The sequence below is a fragment of the Bufo bufo genome, chromosome 5 (genome assembly GCF_905171765.1).
Source record: "Bufo bufo chromosome 5, aBufBuf1.1, whole genome shotgun sequence".
Lineage (NCBI taxonomy): Eukaryota > Metazoa > Chordata > Amphibia > Anura > Bufonidae > Bufo > Bufo bufo.
This window is the reverse complement of record NC_053393.1, coordinates 514202006-514218776: the sequence shown is the minus strand read 5'-3', so window position 1 is coordinate 514218776 and position 16771 is coordinate 514202006.

The window sequence follows — 16771 nt, the reverse complement described above, 5'->3', positions numbered from 1 at the left end:
CCTTCTCCTGTGGTGTGTGATATGATGCCAGAATATGTGCTGTGGGGCCTCTCTCCTCTTCCTGGGTGCAGGGGTCAAATAAACTAAATTGTGGCCTACTCCTGTGGTGGTTGATATGATGCCTGATTCTCTGATGTGGAACCTCTCTCCTCTGTTTGGGTGAAGGGGTCAAAGTAACTAAATGGTGGCTTCTCCTGTGGTGGCTGATATGATGCCAGAATATGTGCTGTGGTGCCTCTCTCCTCTTCCTGGGTGCGGGGGTCAAAGTAACTCAATGGTGGCTTCTCCTGTGGTGGCTGATATGATGCCAGAATATGTGCTGTGGTGCCTCTCTCCTCTTCCTGGGTGCAGGGGTCAAAGTAACTCAATGGTGGCTTCTCCTGTGGTGGTTGATATGATGCCTGATTCTCTGCTGTGAAACCTCTCTCCTCCATCTGGGTGTAGGGGTCAAAGTCTTTCAAAGTCGCCTTCTCCTGTGCTGATTGATATAAAGCTGATGGTTGTGCCATCTGACATGGTTGCCAGGGTCTGATTCAATGGGGGCCTACTCCTGTGGTGGGTGATCTAAATGCCTGATTCTCTGCTGTGAAACCTCTCTCCTCCGTCTGGGTGTAGGGGTCAAAGTCTTTCAAAGTCGCCTTCTCCTGTGCTGATTGATATGAAGCTGATGGTTGTGCCATCTGACATGGTTGCCAGGGTCTGATTCAATGGGGGCCTACTCCTGTGGTGGGTGATCTAAATGCCTGATTCTCTGCTGTGAAACCTCTCTCCTCCGTCTGGGTGTAGGGGTCAAAGTCTTTCAAAGTCGCCTTCTCCTGTGCTGATTGATATGAAGCTGATGGTTGTGCCATCTGACATGGTTGCCGGGGTCCCATTAAATTGTGGCCTACTCCTGTGGTGGTTGATATGATGCCTGATTCTCTGATGTGGAACCTCTCTCCTCTGTTTGGGTGAAGGGGTCAAAGTAACTAAATGGTGGCTTCTCCTGTGGTGGCTGATATGATGCCAGAATATGTGCTGTGGGGCCTCTCTCCTCTTCCTGGGTGCAGGGGTCAAAGTAACTCAATGGTGGCTTCTCCTGTGGTGGCTGATATGATGCCAGAATATGTGCTGTGGTGCCTCTCTCCTCTTCCTGGGTGCGGGGGTCAAAGTAACTCAATGGTGGCTTCTCCTGTGGTGGCTGATATGATGCCAGAATATGTGCTGTGGTGCCTCTCTCCTCTTCCTGGGTGCGGGGGTCAAAGTAACTCAATGGTGGCTTCTCCTGTGGTGGCTGATATGATGCCAGAATATGTGCTGTGGTGCCTCTCTCCTCTTCCTGGGTGCAGGGGTCAAAGTAACTAAATGGTGGCTTCTCCTGTGGTGGTTGATATGATGCCTGATTCTCTGCTGTGAAACCTCTCTCCTCCATCTGGGTGTAGGGGTCAAAGTCTTTCAAAGTCGCCTTCTCCTGTGCTAATTGATATAAAGCTGATGGTTGTGCCATCTGACATGGTTGCCAGGGTCTGATTCAATGGGGGCCTACTCCTGTGGTGGGTGATCTAAATGCCTGATTCTCTGCTGTGAAACCTCTCTCCTCCGTCTGGGTGTAGGGGTCAAAGTCTTTCAAAGTCGCCTTCTCCTGTGCTGATTGATATGAAGCTGATGGTTGTGCCATCTGACATGGTTGCCGGGGTCCCATTAAATTGTGGCCTACTCCTGTGGTGGTTGATATGATGCCTGATTCTCTGATGTGGAACCTCTCTCCTCTGTTTGGGTGAAGGGGTCAAAGTAACTAAATGGTGGCTTCTCCTGTGGTGGCTGATATGATGCCAGAATATGTGCTGTGGGGCCTCTCTCCTCTTCCTGGGTGCAGGGGTCAAAGTAACTCAATGGTGGCTTCTCCTGTGGTGGCTGATATGATGCCAGAATATGTGCTGTGGTGCCTCTCTCCTCTTCCTGGGTGCGGGGGTCAAAGTAACTCAATGGTGGCTTCTCCTGTGGTGGCTGATATGATGCCAGAATATGTGCTGTGGTGCCTCTCTCCTCTTCCTGGGTGCGGGGGTCAAAGTAACTCAATGGTGGCTTCTCCTGTGGTGGCTGATATGATGCCAGAATATGTGCTGTGGTGCCTCTCTCCTCTTCCTGGGTGCAGGGGTCAAAGTAACTAAATGGTGGCTTCTCCTGTGGTGGTTGATATGATGCCTGATTCTCTGCTGTGAAACCTCTCTCCTCCATCTGGGTGTAGGGGTCAAAGTCTTTCAAAGTCGCCTTCTCCTGTGCTGATTGATATAAAGCTGATGGTTGTGCCATCTGACATGGTTGCCAGGGTCTGATTCAATGGGGGCCTACTCCTGTGGTGGGTGATCTAAATGCCTGATTCTCTGCTGTGAAACCTCTCTCCTCCGTCTGGGTGTAGGGGTCAAAGTCTTTCAAAGTCGCCTTCTCCTGTGCTGATTGATATGAAGCTGATGGTTGTGCCATCTGACATGGTTGCCGGGGTCCCATTAAATTGGGGCCTACTCCTGTGGTGGGTGATCTAAATGCCTGATTCTCTGCTTTGAAACCTCTCTCCTCCGTCCGGGTGTAGGGGTCAAAGTCTGTCAAAGTCGCCTTCTCCTGTGCTGATTGATATAAAGCTTATGCTTGTGCCATCTGACATGGTTGCCGGGGTCTGATTCAATGGTGGCCTACTCCTGTGGTGGGTGATCTAAATGCCTGATTCTCTGCTGTGTAACCTCTCTCCTCCGTCTGGGTGTAGGGGTCAAAGTAACTAAATGGTGGCCTACTCCTGTGGTGGGTGATATGATGCCTGGTTCTCTGCTGTGGGACCTCTCTCCTTTGTCTGGGTGCTGTGGTCAAAATAATAGTAAGTGACCTTCTCCATTGGTGGGTGACTTGAAGCCTGATTCTGTGCTATGGGACCTCACTCCAATTAATATTGTTTAATTTTTATTTATTTTATGTTAACTCATCATTTCCCTATCTACATTTGTTTGCAGGGGATTTAACTACATTTTGCTGCCTTTTGCAGCCCTCTAGCCCTTTCCGGGTGTGTTTTACAGCCTTTTTAGTGCCCAAAAGTTCGGGTCCCCATTGACTTCTATGGGGTTCGGGTTCGGGATGAAGTTCGGGTCGAGTTCGGATCCCGAACCCGAACATTTTTCGAAAGTTCGGCCGAACTCGTCGAACCCGAACATCCAGGTGTTCGCTCAACTCTATTAATGAGGCAAATTTTTTATGTATTTTATTTAATAGGCCCTCAACCTTTATTTCTCTCTTTTTTTCCCTGCCTCACTTTTTTTGTTATATTTTTTTAATTTCATTTTCTATACTTCTTACTCTTTTTCATTAATTCCTGCTTTCTATCTAGTTCTCCCCATGATTTTGATCCCTGACAGGTAGCCTAGCTTATACCGAGGGTAAAATAGCAATCCTCTACCCAGCTTGGATGTCAACTATAGCCTATTGTAATGTTTTGCTGGCTTGATGGTGGAATTTTCCACCTAAACATGTTATACTGTATACTTATTTTTGGCTATATTTTTATTCACTGTGTTTTGCTATTGGGCTCGTATTCTTTTTTGTATTTGTTGTTATTTTTAAATACATTCTAACATTGAACATAAATATTATTTATACTCATGGAAATAGATAAATGTTCCATGGAACGTATAGCACACAGTCCACCACTGCTTTGATATGGAATTGACATCTCTTAACTTTTCTCCTTTTGTGTAAATTGCTGGTTACTGCTCTGTGAAAATACATTTGCAGGTTCAGCACATCTAATCCCACAGAAACAGGCTGTTTGATACAACGGTTAATATAAATATTAATAGCCATTTTCTGAGGCTGATATAGTGATAGGTAATAGGGAAAATAATCAAATTCTAAAAAACACACAATAACAGAGTCAAAGTAAAAAAAAAAGATATATAAAATAAACTGTGGTATATATATATATATATATATATATATATACAGTATAAAGAAATGACTTAAAATAAACATATATACCTCTTAAACTCTTAAAGGTAAACACAGAAAGTGCACAAACATATCCAAGCACTTCCTCACTTTATCTCCTCCTCGTGCGCATTCCTTATTTCTAATTGCAATTACAGCTGAAAAATATCTAAAAAAATCTTTTTGTATCCCAGGAGCTCAGTCATGTCCTCCCTCCTCCTCCCGCCTGTCATGTGTTTGGCTGTAAGACAACTGTCTGAAACGGGAGTCCCTACCCTCAATCCTCTTTGCAGTAGGACAAAAAGATCATTAAGCCTCACCACTGAGGCCAGCCCCAAACCTCAGATGCTCTCCATATCAGTGGGACACTAACCCTACAAGACTCTTTGTGTCAGGATTATGCCGAAAAAACTGAAGACTGACAAAAGTGAGGGCAACTACTGCATATTTCTTGATTAGTTTTATCATTCATTGCTAGGTTTAGTGTTCCTTTAAAGAAATCTACAAAACATTTTGTTTCTTTCTGTTTGGTGTGTGTGTTGACTAGGCTGCATACATATTTTGGGGTGAACTAACCATGAGACAGTATTCCTGACAGCATTGGGGTCAGTATTATGCTATATATACAGTCATAACTTTTGGGAATTGGGGAGGCACAATTTCTCTTTTTGCAAGACTTTGAAAGATATACAATCGTATCTTCAATTTGTAGATTTAGTTGTGGTGCACTATTTCAAATTACACCTCAGGGGGTAATATTTGGTCCATAGAGACACGGAATGATGAGATCCTGTTGTCTAGTGACATTACATTACTTTGGGTTAAATGTCTCAGTGCCCTAGGTGTACAGTGATTTGAGACCAGTCACAAGATTATGTCACTGTGAACTCAATGTCACTCTGTTCTCAAAAAAACACTGCCATCCTATGAGCCTGTAATATGAGTTTTTGTACAATTGTCATTAAATAAAAAATAGTGTGAAGGCAGGAGGATTGCAAACCACAGGGAACAGTGTGTGAAAAGTTACATTGTGGTGTTTACAGGATGTAGCATTGATGGACCATTTTTTAGAATGAGCCATCAATGTGTGACTGTGAAGGTTCTCCTTCATCCAGGACATGTTATATCACTAATAATAATTTAGAGCCACTGGACTTGTATTTTTTATTTACTAGTCATCCAAGTGACCTTTTCAATAAGATTAGCTGATACTAGAAGTCTCCAACATTAAGTGCTTCAGTCATGGAGGTCAAATGCTGATTTCATTTGCATGACTGAAGCTACTAGGTGTAAATAAACTGCCTCTGGAAAGGTGTTAAAACAGCATTGTAAGTGGCAGACAATAGATGTTGCACCTCTCCACCTCTCTATAATCCTGCTTTCACAAATGTAACATCTTACCTTCATGTCTGACGCACAAGTCACCAGTATTTAATGCCAGAGTTTTCTCATATAAGCCTTTCTAATTGAGAAAGCCAGTCCAATGACTAACGAAATGTCTTCAAAAATTGAAGTCCATATTCTCTAACCTATTATTACTGATACACAATATGCGATTGGTATTCACCCGATCTCAAGATCCTAACAAATATATAATATGAAGGGGTCCCTTCTTTACAGTATTCGACAGAGAGTACTGCTCCAATTTATATGATGCATTGGTACTGAATTGATTGTGACTGTTTCCTAGATTTGGAATGATCAAACATAAGATTAACTATCAGTGTTAAAATCAGGAAAAACCCTTTAAGCCGTACAGACCATTGTATTCATCACATTACTTTTCTCTTCCTTTCAGCTGTAATGGTGTGTTTTTTTTTATCGTTGCTCTTGACACACCTTATCCAGAGATGTGTGGCATGAGATGACTAGCTTTCTAAAAAAAAAAAAAAACATGACTTTGCGATACTCTGTCAAGAAATGTCTATTCTATAAAAAGCCTATGTGTGGCCACCCAGTGGCTGTGATGTGAGTTGCAGCCTGTGAAGGGTTATCCTACAATGTATTGATGTTGAATTGAAATATTTTGTTAGACATTTGACTTGTATTTGTTGGACATTGCAGTGCCTGTGTGTGTCCAGGGATTTGGACCCCACCAATCATGCATAGGATATTCCATCAATGTTAAAATATGGAAAACTGAAATAACACCTTGTGTCAAAAAACTAAAAACTAAACATCAGCTGATGACCAGCATCCACACACACACATGGATGTACGGTAATAAACATTTGAAAAAAAAAATCTTCCAAATCGAGGTGTTCCAGTCATCTCCAAGGATAATGATCAAGGCTTTTATTGAGCTTCTACTTTATTATGATCTTGTGTTGGATAGCACCGGCAATAACATAATTGGATCATTCTTCAAGCTGACACATGTATTGATTGCTGAAAGTTCAGTAATATGACTCCTTTCAAAATACGCAAAATAAAATATCCTGGAAAACCATGTTGTTGGCTGGGGATTAGATTGCATTTCAGCCGAGGGTCATTGGGCATTTTGTAAACAACTGGATCGGCATCAAAAACCTGTTACATGCATGATTTATGTAGGAAATAATTTCCTCCAGTGGGAACCATATTTTATTAATCCTGATTTAACAAGATTTCTATTGACGTTAATTGATGCTCTGTCTAGTAGAAGGTCAAAACATGGTTTCTTAAAGGACTTGTGTACATAGCTACATAGGTAATACGGTTGAAAAAAAGACATATTACCAATGAAAGAGAGAAGATAGAAACATATAGAAACATAGAATGTGTCGGCAGATAAGAACCATTTGGCCCATCTAGTCTGCCCAATATACTAAATACTATGAATAGCCCCCGGCCCTTATCTTATATGAAGGATGGCCTTATGCCTATCCCATGCATGCTTAAACTCCTCCACTGTATTTGCAGCTGCCACTTCTGCAGGAAGGCTATTCCATGCATCCACTACTCTCTCAGTAAAGTAATACTTCCTGATATTACTTTTAAACCTTTGCCCCTCTAATTTAAAACTATGTCCTCTTGTAGCAGTTTTTATTCTTTTAAATATTCTTTCCTCTTTTACCTTGTTGATTCCCTTTATGTATTTAAAAGTTTCTATCATATCCCCTCTGTCTCGTCTTTCTTCCAAGCTATACATGTTAAGGTCCTTTAATCTTTCCTGGTAAGTTTTATCCTGCAATCCATGTACCAGTTTAGTAACTCTTCTCTGAACTCTCTCCAAAGTATCAATATCCTTCTGGAGATATGGTCTCCAGTACTGAGCACAATACTCCAAATGAGGTCTCACTAGTGCTCTGTAGAGCGGCATGAGCACCTCCCTCTTTCTACTGGTAATTCCTCTTGCTATACACCCAAGCATTCTGCTAGCATTTCCTGCTGCTCTGTGACATTGTCTGCCTACTAGGGATGAGCGAACCCGAACTGTATAGTTCGGGTTCGTACCGAATTTTGGGGTGTCCGTGACACGGACCCGAACCCGAACATTTTCGTAAAAGTCCGTGTTCGGGTTCGGTGTTCGGCGCTTTCTTGGCACTTTTTGAAAGGCTGCAAAGCAGCCAATCAACAAGCGTCATACTACTTGCCCCAAGAGGCCATCACAGCCTTGCCTACTATTGGCATGGCTGTGATTGGCCAGTGCAGCATGTGACCCAGCCTCTATATAAGCTTGGGTCACGTAGCGCTGCACGTCACTCTGCTGATTGAAGCATAGGGAGAGGTTGCAGCTGCGACGTTAGGGCGAGATTAGGCAGTGATTAACTCCTCCAAAAGACTTCATTCTGTGATCGATCTGCAGCTGTGGATCATTGAAGTGCTAATATTGACTTGCTCACTTTTTTGAGGCTGCCCAGAGCGTTTTTAGATCACTTTTTTTCTGGGGTGATCGGCGGCCATTTTGTGACTTGTGGTGCGCCAGCACAAGCTATCACCAAGTGTATTTAACCATCAATAGTGTGGTTATTTTGTGCTATATCCTACATCAGCTGCAGGCTGAGCCTGTGTCACCGAAGTGCATTTAACCATCAACAGTCTGGTTATTTTTTGGCCATATACTACATCAGCTGCAGGCTGAGCCTGTGTCACCGAAGTGCACTTAACCATCAACAGTCTGATTATTTTTTGGCCATATACTACATCTGGTGCAGGCTGAGCCTGTGTCACCCAAGTGCATTTAACCATCAACAGTGTGGTTATTTTTTGGCCATATACTACATCAGGGGTAAGTTGAGCCTGTGTCACCCAGCGCCTAAAAAATAGACCTGACATTTCTATTCAACCAAATCTGTACTGTTTTAGCTGGTCAAGTTATTTGTAGTGACTGTAAAAGCACACTTTTTGTTCTGGGTTGAAAAACTATTCCCAAATTTGCCATTCTCAAAATAACTAGTTTCTGGTATATGAGGCCTACTTGAAATCTATCCCAAAAAGGATATCTTACATTGAAGGTACTGATAGTGTCATTCAGAAAAACCTAAGACACACGCTACCTTGCAGATAGAAGTCTGATTCTGAGATTAAACCTTAACCTGTCACACAGTGCAAAAAAAAACTGGTCTCACATTTCTATTCAAGCAAATCTGTACTGTTTTAGCTGGTCAAGTTATTTGTAGCGACCGTAAAAGCACTTTTTTTTTTCTGGTTTGAAAAACTATTCCCAAATTTGCCATTCTCAAAATAACTAGTTTCTGGTATTTGAGGCCTACTTGAAATCTATCCCAAAAAGGATATCTTACATTGAAGGTACTGATAGTGTCATTCAGAAAAACCTAAGACACACGCTACCGTGCAGATAGAAGTCTGATTCTGAGATTAAACCTTAACCTGTCACACAGTGCAAAAAAAAACAGGTCTCACATTTCTATTCAAGCAAATCTGTACTGTTTTAGCTGGTCAAGTTATTTGTAGCGACCGTAAAAGCCCTTTTTTTTTCTGGGTTGAAAAACTATTCCCAAATTTGCCATTCTCAAAATAACTAGTTTCTGGTATTTGAGGCCTACTTGAAATCTATCCCAAAAAGGATATCTTACATTGAAGGTACTGATAGTGTCATTCAGAAAAACCTAAGACACACGCTACCGTGCAGATAGAAGTCTGATTTTGAGATTAAACCTTAACCTGTCACACAGTGCAAAAAAAAACAGGTCTCACATTTCTATTCAAGCAAATCTGTACTGTTTTAGCTGGTCAAGTTATTTGTAGTGACCGTAAAAGCACTTTTTTTTTTCTTGGTTGAAAAACTATTCCCAAATTTGCCATTTTCAAAATTGTGGCTGAACGGGAACAATGAGGAAAACATCTAATAAGGGACGCGGACGCGGACGTGGACATGGTCGTGGTGGTGTTAGTGGACCCTCTGGTGCTGGGAGAGGACGTGGCCTTCTGCCACAGCCACACGTCCTAGTGTACCAACTACCTCAGGTCCCAGTAGCCGCCAGAATTTACAGGGATATTTGGTGGGGCCCAATGCCGTTCTAAGGATGGTAAGGCCTGAGCAGGTACAGGCATTAGTCAATTGGTTGGCCGACAGTGCATCCAGCACGTTCACATTATCTCCCACCCAGTCTTCTGCAGAAAGCGCACAGATGGCGCATGAAAACCAAGCCCATCAGTCTGTCACATCACCCCCATGCATATCAGGGAAACTGTCTGAGCCTCAAGTTATGCAGCAGTCTCTTATGCTGTTTGAAGACTCTGCTGCCAGGGTTTCCCAAGGGCATCCACCTAGCTCTTCACCAGGGGTGGAAGAGATAGAATGCACTAACGCACAACCACTTATTTTTCCTGATGATGAGGACATGGGAATACCACCTCAGCACGTCTCTGATGATGACGAAACACAGGTGCCAACTGCTGCGTCTTTCTGCAGTGTGCAGACTGAACAGGAGGTCAGGGATCAAGACTGGGTGGAAGACGATGCAGGGGACGATGAGGTCCTAGACCCCACATGGAATGAAGTTCGTGCCACTGACTTTCACAGTTCGGAGGAAGAGGCAGTGGTGAGACCGAGCCAACAGCGTAGCAAAAGAGGGAGCAGTGGGCAAAATCAGAACACCCGCCGCCAAGAGACTCCGCCTGCTACTGACCGCCGCCATCTGGGACCGAGCACCCCAAAGGCAGCTTCAAGGAGTTCCCTGGCATGGCACTTCTTCAAACAATGTGCTGACGACAAGACCCGAGTGGTTTTCACGCTGTGCCATCAGAGCCTGAAGCGAGGCATTAACGTTCTGAACCTTAGCACAACCTGCATGACCAGGCACCTGCATGCAAAGCATGAACTGCAGTGGAGTAAACACCTTAAAAACAAGGAAGTCACTCAGGCTCCCCCTGCTGCCTCTTCTGCTGCTGCCGCCTCGGCCTCTTCTGCTGCTGCCGCCGCCTCGGCCTCTTCTGCTGCTGCTGCCGCAGCCTTGGCCTCTTCCTCTGCCTCTGGAGGAACGTTGGCACCTGCCGCCCAGCAAACATGGGATGTACCACCAACACCACCACCTGCGTCACCAAGCATCTCAACCATGTCACACGGCAGCGTTCAGCTCTCCATCTCACAAACATTTGAGGGAAAGCGTAAATTCCCACCTAGCCACCCTCGATCACTGGCCCTGAATGCCAGCATTTCTAAACTACTGGCCTATGAAATGCTGTCATTTAGGCTGGTGGACACACACAGCTTCAAACAGCTCATGTCACTTGCTGTCCCACAGTATGTTGTTCCCAGCCGCCACTACTTCTTCAAGAGAGCCGTGCCTTCCCTGCACAAACAAGTGTCCGATAAAATCAAGTGTGCACTGTGCAACGCCATCTGTGGCAAGGTCCACCTAACCACAGATACGTGGACCAGTAAGCACGGCCAGGGACGCTATATCTCCCTAACTGCACACTGGGTAAATGTAGTGGCGGCTGGGCCCCAGGCGGAGAGCTGTTTGGCGCACGTCCTTCTGCCGCCAAGGATCGCAGGGCAACATTCTTTGCCTCCTGTCTCCTCCTCCTCCTACTCAGCTTCCTCCTCCTCTTCTTCCACCTGCTTATCCAGTCAGCCACACACCTTCACCACCAACTTCAGCACAGCCCGGGGTAAACGTCAGCAGGCCATTCTGAAACTCATATGTTTGGGGGACAGGCCCCACACCGCACAGGAGTTGTGGCGGGGTATAGAACAACAGACCGACGAGTGGTTGCTGCCGGTGAGCCTCAAGCCCGGCCTGGTGGTGTGCGATAATGGGCGAAATCTCGTTGCAGCTCTGGGACTAGCCGGTTTGACGCACATCCCTTGCCTGGCGCATGTGCTGAATTTGGTGGTGCAGAAGTTCATTCGCAACTACCCCGACATGTCAGAGCTGCTGCATAAAGTGCGGGCCGTCTGTTCGCATTTCCGGCGTTCACACCCTGCCGCTGCTCGCCTGTCTGCGCTACAGCGTAACTTCGGCCTTCCCGCTCACCGCCTCATATGCGACGTACCCACCAGGTGGAACTCCACCTTGCATATGCTGGACAGACTGTGCGAGCAGCAGCAGGCCATAGTTGAGTTTCAGCTGCAGCACGCACGGGTCAGTCGCACTGTGGATCAGACACACTTCACCACCAATGACTGGGCCTCCATGCGAGACCTGTGTGCCCTGTTGCGCTGTTTCGAGTACTCCACCAACATGGCCAGTGGCGATGACGCCGTTATCAGCGTTACAATACCACTTCTATGTCTCCTTGAGAAAACACTTAGGGCGATGATGGAAGAGGAGGTGGCCCAGGATTAAGATGAGGAAGAGGGGTCATTTTTAGCATTTTCAGGCCAGTCTCTTCGAAGTGACTCAGAGGGAGGTTTTTTGCAACACCAGAGGCCAGGTACAAATGTGGCCAGACAGGGCCCACTACTGGAGGACGAGGAGGACGAGGATGAGGAGGAGGTGGAGGAGGATGAGGATGAAGCATGTTCACAGCGGGGTGGCACCCAAAGCAGCTCGGGCCCATCACTGGTGCGTGGCTGGGGGGAAACACAGGACGATGACGATACGCCTCCCACAGAGGACAGCTTGTCCTTACCTCTGGGCAGCCTGGCACACATGAGCGACTACATGCTGCAGTGCCTGCGCAACGACAGCAGAGTTGCCCACATTTTAACGTGTGCGGACTACTGGGTTGCCACCCTGCTGGATCCCCAGTACAAAGACAATGTGCCCACCTTACTTCCTACACTGGAGCGTGATAGGAAGATGCGCGAGTACAAGCGCACGTTGGTAGACGCGCTACTGAGAGCATTCCCAAATGTCACAGGGGAACCAGTGGAAGCCCAAGGCGAAGGCAGAGGAGGAGCAAGAGGTCGCCAACGCAGCTGTGTCACGGCCACCTCCTCTGAGGGCAGGGTTAGCATGGCAGAGATGTGGAAAAGTTTTGTCACCACGCCACAGCTAACTGCACCACCACCTGATACGGAACGTGTTAGCAGGAGGCAACATTTCACTAACATGGTGGAACAGTACCTGTGCACACCCCTCCACGTACTGACTGATGGTTCGGCCCCATTCAACTTCTGGGTCTCCAAATTGTCCACGTGGCCAGAGCTAGCCTTTTATGCCTTGGAGGTGCTGGCCTGCCCGGCGGCCAGCGTTTTGTCTGAACGTGTATTCAGCATGGCAGGGGGCGTCATTACAGACAAACGCAGCCGCCTGTCTACAGCCAATGTGGACAAGCTGACGTTCATAAAAATGAACTAGGCATGGATCCCACAGGACCTGTCCATCCCTTGTGCAGATTAGATATTAACTACCTCCCCTTAACAATATATTATTCTACTGCAGGGCACTTCCTCATTCAATACTATTTTTAATTTCATTTTACCATTATATTGCGGGACAACCCAAAGTTGAATGAACCTCTCCTCTGTCTGGGTGCCGGGGCCTAAATGTGTGACAGTGGCCTGTTCCAGTGGTGGGTGACGTGAAGCCTGATTCTCTGCTATAACATGAAGACTTATTCTGTGCTGACATGAAGCCAGATTCTCTGTTACGCGAACTCTCTCCTCTGCCTGGGTGCCGGGGCCTAAATATGTGACAGTGGCCTGTTCCAGTGGTGGGTGACGTGAAGCCTGATTCTCTGCTATGACATGAAGACAGATTCTGCGCTGACATAAGGCCAGATTCTCTGTTACGGGACCGCTCTCCTCTGTCTGGGTGCCGGGGCCTAAATGTGTGACAGTGGCCTGTTCCAGTGGTGGGTGACGTAAAGCCTGATTCTCTGCTATGACATGAAGACAGATTCTGTGCTGACATAAGGCCAGATTCTCTGTTACGCGACCTCTCTCCTCTGCCTGGGTGCCTGGGCCTAAATGTGTGACAGTGGCCTGTTCCAGTGGTGGGTGACGTGAAGCCTGATTCTCTGCTATGACATGAAGACTGATTCTGCGCTGACATAAGGCCAGATTCTCTGTTACGGGACCGCTCTCCTCTGTCTGGGTGCCGGGGCCTAAATGTGTGACAGTGGCCTGTTCCAGTGGTGGGTGACGTGAAGCCTGATTCTCTGCTATGACATGAAGACAGATTCTGTGCTGACATAAGGCCAGATTCTCTGTTACGCGACCTCTCTCCTCTGCCTGGGTGCCTGGGCCTAAATATGTGACAGTGGCCTGTTCCAGTGGTGGGTGACGTAAAGCCTGATTCTCTGCTATGACATGAAGACAGATTCTGTGCTGACATAAGGCCAGATTCTCTGTTAAGCGACCTCTCTCCTCTGCCTGGGTGCCTGGGCCTAAATATGTGACAGTGGCCTGTTCCAGTGGTGGGTGACGTGAAGCCTGATTCTCTGCTATGACATGAAGACAGATTCTGCGCTGACATAAGGCCAGATTCTCTGTTACGGGACCGCTCTCCTCTGTCTGGGTGCCGTGGCCTAAATGTGTGACAGTGGCCTGTTCCACTGGTGGGTGACGTGAAGCCTGATTCTCTGCTATGACATGAAGACAGATTCTGCGCTGACATAAGGCCAGATTCTCTGTTACGGGACCGCTCTCCTCTGTCTGGGTGCCGTGGCCTAAATGTGTGACAGTGGCCTGTTCCAGTGGTGGGTGACGTGAAGCCTGATTCTCTGCTATGACATGAAGACAGATTCTGTGCTGACATAAGGCCAGATTCTCTGTTACGGGACCGCTCTACTCTGCCTGGGTGCCTGGGCCTAAATGTGTGACAGTGGCCTGTTCCAGTGGTGGGTGACGTGAAGCCTGATTCTCTGCTATGACATGAAGCCAGATTCTGTGCTGACATAAGGCCAGATTCTCTGTTACGCGACCTCTCTCCTCTGCCTGGGTGCCTGGGCCTAAATGTGTGACAGTGGCCTGTTCCAGTGGTGGGTGACGTGAAGCCTGATTCTCTGCTATGACATGAAGACAGATTCTGCGCTGACATAAGGCCAGATTCTCTGTTACGGGACCGCTCTCCTCTGTCTGGGTGCCGGGGCCTAAATGTATGACAGTGGCCTGTTCCAGTGGTGGGTGACGTGAAGCCTGATTCTCTGCTATGACATGAAGACTGATTCTGTGCTGACATAAGGCCAGATTCTCTGTTACGGGACCGCTCTCCTCTGTCTGGGTGCCGGGGCCTAAATGTGTGACAGTGGCCTGTTCCAGTGGTGGGTGACGTGAAGCCTGATTCTCTGATATGACATGAAGACTGATTCTGTGCTGACATGAAGCCAGATTCTCTGCTATGGCATGAAGAGACTGTTTCTGTGCTGACATGAAGCCAGATTCTTTGCTATGGCATGAAGAGACTGATTCTCTGCTGACGTGAAGCCAGATTCTCTGCTATAGGACCTCTGTCCAATTGATATTGGTTCATTTTTATTTTTTTTATTTTTATTTTAATTCATTTCCCTATCCACATTTGTTTGCAGGGGATTTACCTACATGTTGCTGCCTTTTGCAGCCCTCTAGCTCTTTCCTGGGCTGTTTTACAGCCTTTTTAGTGCCCAAAAGTTCGGGTCCCCATTGACTTCAATGGGGTTCGGGTTCGGGACGAAGTTCGGTTCGGGTTCGGATCCCGAACCTGAACATTTCCGGGAAGTTCGGCCGAACTTCTCGAACCCGAACATCCAGGTGTTCGCTCAACTCTACTGCCTACCTTTAAGTCTTCTGAAATAATGATCCCTAAATCCCTTTCCTCAGATACTGAGGTTAGGACTGTATCACTGATTTTATATTCTGCTCTTGGGTTTTTACGTCCCAGGTGCATTATCTTGCACTTATCAACATTAAATTTTAGTTGCCAGATTTTTGACCATTCCTCTAGTTTTCCTAAGTCCTTTTCCATTTGGTGTATTCCTCCAGGAACATCAACCCTGTTACAAATCTTTGTGTCATCAGCAAAAAGACACACCTTACCATTGAGGCCTTCTGCAATTTCGCTGATAAAGATATTAAACAATATGGGTCCCAGAACAGATCCCTGAGGTACCCCACTGGTAACAAGACCTTGGTCTGAATATACTCCATTGACTACAACCCTCTGTTGCCTGTCCCTCAGCCACTGCCTAATCCATTCAACAATATGGGAGTCCAAGCCCAATGACTGCACTTTATTGATAAGCCTTCTATGTGGGACAGTATCAAAAGCCTTACTAAAGTCTAGATAAGCGATGTCTACTGCACCTCCTCCATCTATTATTTTAGTCACCCAATCAAAAAAATCAATAAGATTAGTTTGACATGATCTCCCTGAAGTAAACCCATGCTGTTTTTCATCTTTCAATCCATGGGATTTTAGATGGTCCACAATCCTCTCCTTAAGTATGGTTTCCATTAATTTCCCCACTATTGATGTCAGGCTTACTGGCCTATAGTTGCCCGATTCCTCCCTACTACCTTTCTTGTGAATGGGCACAACATTTGCTAATTTCCAATCTTCTGGGACGACACCTGTTGCCAGTGATTGGTTAAATAAATCTGTTAATGGTTTTGCTAGTTCACCGCTGAGCTCTTTTAATAGCTTTGGGTGTATCCCATCAGGCCCCTGTGACTTATTTGTATTAATTTTAGACAGTTGACTTAGAACCTCTTCCTCTGTAAAGACACATGCGTCAAAAGATTCATTAGTCTACTTTCCCAACTGAGGTCCTTCTCCTTCATTTTCCTTTGTAAAAACTGAACAGAAGTATTCATTGAGGCAGTCAGCTAGTTCTTTATCTTCTTCCATATACCTTCCTTCTTTAGTTTTTAATTTGGTAATTCCTTGTTTTAGTTTCCTTTTTTCATTTATGTATCTGAAGAATGCCTTATCGCCTTTTTCCCCTGACTGAGCTAATTTCTCTTCTGCCTGTGCTTTAGAAGCTCTTATAACTTGTTTGGCCTCTCTCTGCCTAATCTTATAAATTTGTCTGTCACCCTCGTTTTTTGTTTTTTTTATAATTCCTAAATGCTATCTCTTTTTGTTTTTAATGATTTTGGCCACTTCTGCTGAGTACCACAGTGGTCTCTTCCTTTTTTTTCTTTTACTGACAAGCCTAATGCAATCTTCTGTTGCCTTCAATAGTGCCACTTTTAAGTAGTCCCATTTCTCCTGGACTCCAATTAAACAGTTCCAGTCTGATAGGGACTCGTATACCACTAATCTAATTTTAGAAAAGTCAGTTTTTCTAAAATCTTAAACTTTTGTTTTTGTGTGGTGTGACTCAGTCACTGTACTTATAGTAAACCACACTGACTGGTGATCACTAGATCCCAAGCTTTCCCCTACAGTAATATCAGATACCAAATTCCCATTTGTGAATACTAAATCTAAAATGGCCTCCTTCCGGGTTGGCTCCTCAACTACTTGCTGTAGAGATAATCCCAGTAGGGAATTTAGAATATCTGTAC